The sequence below is a fragment of the Nanorana parkeri genome, unplaced genomic scaffold (genome assembly GCF_000935625.1).
Source record: "Nanorana parkeri isolate BGI_ZX_2015 unplaced genomic scaffold, ASM93562v1 scaffold593, whole genome shotgun sequence".
NCBI lineage: Eukaryota > Metazoa > Chordata > Amphibia > Anura > Dicroglossidae > Nanorana > Nanorana parkeri.
Genome location: NW_017306861.1, coordinates 700,437 through 705,233, shown reverse-complemented (window position 1 = coordinate 705,233; position 4,797 = coordinate 700,437). Strand labels below are relative to the sequence as shown.

Sequence of the window (4,797 nt, the reverse complement as noted above, 5' to 3'; positions counted from 1 at the left end):
TCTTGTATGACAGTGGCGGGTCTTCTGAGTCTCCTTGAACTTCACTGACATCATCACCCCGTAAAACTCTTTTATGGCATCCCCTAGATGCTTCAGGGAGGCGGACCACATGGCAACATTGACATTTTGGATTACACTGATGTGCTGTAGGTTTAATGAGAAGAAACTCCACCCCCTTCATGATAAAGCCCCACCCTTTGATACCCATTGACATCACTGGCATGTTTATAGTGAAATGGTTGCACCTTCACTTCCCCCAAGAAGAAGATCACAAGGATATTGGAAGCTACCATCCAAAAACTCTTTTGTAATGTTCCCGAAAAGAGGTTTTTCTTAAAGGGCCAGTTCAGCCAGAAATGATATTTCAGTGTTCGATAGATGCTGGAGGGGCAAACTGCCTGGCAGTCACTTCCGTTTCTCAGGGACTCCTGCACACCTGCACACCTCTTCTGCCCATTTTGGGGGACTTCCACCATCCCTGGGTTGAGTTCCCAGGTCTGTAGACCTGCTGTGCCCAGTATGAAGGGCTCCCACCTTCCCTGTGATTATTTTTTTTACGGGTCTGCACACCCGATGTGCAGATTATAAGGGGTTCCCGGCATCCCTGAGCTGAGTTCCCAAGTCTGTACACCTGCTGTTCCCATTATGAAGGGCTCACACCTTCCCTGTGATGATTTTCCGGGTCTGTACACCTGCTGCGCCCAGTATGAAGGGCTCCCACCTTCCCTGTGATGAGTTTCCAGGTCTGGCATCTGAAGTCCCGTTGTGATGAGCTCCCACCATCCCTGTGCTGAGTTCCCGGGTCTGTACACCTGATGTGCCCATTATGAGGGGTTCCCACCACCCCTGAGCTAAGTTCTAAGGTCTGCACATCTGATGTGCCCATTATGCAGAGCTTCTACCATACCTGCACGGAGTTCCTGGTCTGTACACCCCCTGTGCCCATTATGATGGGTTCTCACCATCCCTGCGTTGTGCTCCTGGGTTTGCACACCTGCTGTGCCCATTATGAGGAATTCAAATCATCCCTTGTGCAGATTTGACAATATTAAAAATGACGTCTCTATTGGTCAAACAGAATCATCACCATGCCATTGGAAAGCTTTGCTCAATAAATGTTTACTACAGTACTAAGTGTTTGGAGACTTGAAACCAGAAAACGATCATCAACAGCTGAAGGGATGCTTACAAAATTGCCACAAATTTTCCATCTGTGGCCAGTATTTAGCTTTTTTGATTCAACTCTATGATCAGCAAGCCTTTACTCAGCGCTTTAGGTTTGACCAAAAATAAGGAATTAAATGATGACATTAAAAAAAAAATAATAATAAGCTATTGCAATGAAAAGCAAACATGAAAACTGCATTGCGTTGAGTTACAGAAATTTTTAAGGTTTTAGATTAAAATTTCACATTTATCTTTCAGATTCTAGGTGGGTGGGCATGTTAAAGAACCAATGTCACTTGACCCATTTAGGTCAAAGTGAGAAGGTCTGCAAATAACCCACCTAGCCAACCATGCTCTTTTTCCCTGCTACCTCTCCACACAGCCAGACCTCTTGCGATCAGCGTGGCGCGTCTAGATATGTGACAGCTTATGACCTCACCTATGTGACTTGAGACTGAGAAACCAATCGTCAGGTCAAAACTTACATGGTGGGAGTCAAAGTGAGAAGGTCTGCACATGGCCCTTGTACCCAGCCATGCTCCATTGCCTTGCCACCTCCCCACACAGCCAGGCCCCTTGCAAACAGTGTGGAGCATCTGGGTATGGGACAGCTTATGACCTCACCTATGTGACTGAGCATCCAATCATCCTTCAATCCTGCTTATAGCATCACAGTTCTTATTTCAGAGCCGGCGACTGAATGACGCTCCTTGAGTCTGACACAAGCGACATCAGCACTTTTGACGTGTGTCTTATTACAGAGGGCTGACATACGTTTCTCCTCATCTCCTGTTCTAGTGACAACTTTCCATCACATTGTGTCCTGAAGACACTGGAACAAATATTGAGAGTGAATCTCCGCTTTATTTTTCTGTTATGGCTAGAGTTGGGAAGGGTAAGAGCCTTTCTCAGGTTTCATTGCTGTCTGAGGCCTCAATCAGGAGATTTTGTCTCAGGAAGTGTGGTAGAATGTCCAACATGGGCATAGGCAGGTATAAAGAAATGACAGGGTTCTAGCTTTCCTCTACTCTACTAAAACACAGTATGTTTCATGCTGTTAGTGTCCCTCTTGGAGATTTTCCTTCGCTTCCTATCTTGGTGACACGGTGCCACAAAGAGAGGTAAAAACAGAGGTTCTAACCCAGGTGTCATCAACCCCCGTTTTGGTCCCCGCTGCCATTGGCTGCAATTGAGAACTCACTGGAATGTGAACTACAAAGTGTGGTTTACCCACCTCCCTGATGTCACTGAAAGCCCACTGGTGGCTGAGAAGGATGGCATGCTGTGCGCACATCCACACACCTAAAGAGGTACCCTACATTCCTAAAGGTACAGAGTTTGGGGCTGATTTGAGGTCTGAAGTTTATGAATTGGGGGCTGATCTGGGGTGCATGCATTTGAAATGATCTGAGGTTTGGGCTTGATCTGAGACATAAAGTTCAATGTATTGGAGCTAGGTGCAGGAATTGGGGATGATCTGAGGTGTGACGGTGCATGAATTGGGGGTGATCTGAGGTGTGAAGGTTCAGGAATTGGGTGTGAGCTGAGGTGTGAAGGTGCAGGAATTGGGGATGATATTAGGTGTGAAGGTGCAGGAATTGGGGATGATATGAGGTCTGAAGGTTCAGGAATTGGGGATGATCTGAGGTGTGATGTTGCAGGAATTGGGGGTGATCTGAGGTGTGAAGGTTCAGGATTTGGGGGTGATCTGAGGTGTGAAGGTTCAGGAATTGGGGATGATATGACGTGCGAAGGTTCAGGAATTGGGGATGATATGAGGTGTGAAGGTTCAGGAATTGGGGATGATATGAGGTGTGAAGATGCAGGATTTGAGCTGATCTAAGGTGTGAATGTGCAGGAATTGGGGATGATATGAGGTGTGAAGGTGCAGTAATTGGTTATGGTCTGAGGTTTGAATGTACAGGAATTGGGATGATCTAAGGTGCAGGAATTAGGGTGATCTGATGTGCAAAGGTGCAGGAATTGGGGATGATATGAGGTGTGAAGGTGCAGTAATTGGTTATGGTCTGAGGTTTGAATGTACAGGAATTAGGATGATCTAAGGTGCAGGAATTGGGGTGATCTGAGGGGTGCAGGTGCAGGAATTGTGGTGATCTGAGGGGTGCAGGAATTGGGATGATCTGAGGTGTGAATGTGCAGGAATTGGGGCTGGTCTGAGGTGTGAAGGTGCAGGAATTGGGTTGATCTGAGGTCTGAAGTGCATGCATTGGGGCTGAGCGTGTTTTTATGTGTGCACCAGTGCATTGATTTTTGCACTCATAGCTGTGCTGCTAATGACAAGTTAAACTCACCAATTATTTTAATAATTTACTAACTTGCCATTAGCCGTACATCCAAAGTGCAAAAACTGAAATCAGAGACTACAAGGTGCTATTGTTCACTGAATGCCACTTATCTAATGCTGGGGAACATGACACTTAATGTGGAAAAGGTTGCTGACCCGTTCTAACTCTTCCCCAATCTATCCTAAGCTGGGAAAAAAATGTTTAGTCTGGAGATACGGTTTAATATCTCGGTGTACACAGGAAGGTTGGCGGTTTCAGCTCCTATACCAACAATCATAATAAAGGATTGTTGTAAATAAACGCTTTCAGATATTTACTGTTCTATTGCATTCCTTTTCGGAAGTGCTGACGTTACCGTCTGGGAGTTGTTTACACGCACGCGGGTGTTTGAAATTTTTCCTGTTAATTGCACCGTGCGGAACAGAGACATTATGCTTATTCTTATTGAAACAACGATTTGTGATGTTTTGTTTGCACATTCCGTGAAGATATTCTATACGGTGTGTGTAAACATGAAGGCAAATGGAGGGGCTCGGATCAATATTGCATTTAAAGAAGGACTGAACTTCAGATAGATAAAATACACAAATTAATGCAGCTCTATATTTATATTATTACATCATTAAATGTATTTTTAAATACAAGCTGTGTAAGTACCCAGAGCTGTACTGTGATATAAGCCAATTGAGATGCCCATCTAGGGTGGCACTCATAGACGTATGGGTGGGGGGTGGCACTGAGGCTGGACTGTCCATACCAGATAATCCATCCATAGTGCAGCTCAGTAACACTGAGCCTAATAAAATCACAGAATCTGCATTACTGACCACCCTGCCTGGCCACTGTGTCTGACACACAAGCAGACCCATGGTGACCATCTCCAGGCCCATCATCCGCAGAGGACATTGCATGTACAATGTCCTCTCACAACATCATAATATCCTCCCACCGATCTCATACCTCTTACAATGTCCTCTCACGACAGCATTTAGTACAAAGTCCGCTCACCAACATCATCACATAAAATGCCCTATCATCAACATCATTATGTCCTCTCACAGACCTCAAACCTTGTACTATGTCCTCTCACCTACATCATTACATACAAAGCCCTCTTACCAACATCATTACATACAATGTTCTCTCATCAACATCATAATCACATAAAATGTCCTCTCATCAACATCATCATCATCACATACAATGTCCTCTCACCAACATCATCATCACATACAATGTCCTCTCACCAACATCATTGTGTCCTCTCACTGACCTCATATAACATACAATATACTCTCACCAATATCATCATCACATGCAATGT

At 44.9% G+C, this 4,797-nt stretch overlaps 1 long non-coding RNA gene across 1 annotated transcript; it reads left to right on the top strand.

Moving 5' to 3' along the window:
- Positions 1-2,824: 2,824 nt before the first annotated feature.
- LOC108792048 lies at positions 2,825-3,362 on the top strand. The gene is made up of 3 exons (XR_001941537.1): positions 2,825-2,855; positions 3,110-3,174; positions 3,232-3,362. It is a non-coding gene; the product is annotated as an uncharacterized LOC108792048 (long non-coding RNA).
- The last annotated feature ends 1,435 nt before the right edge of the window (positions 3,363-4,797 follow it).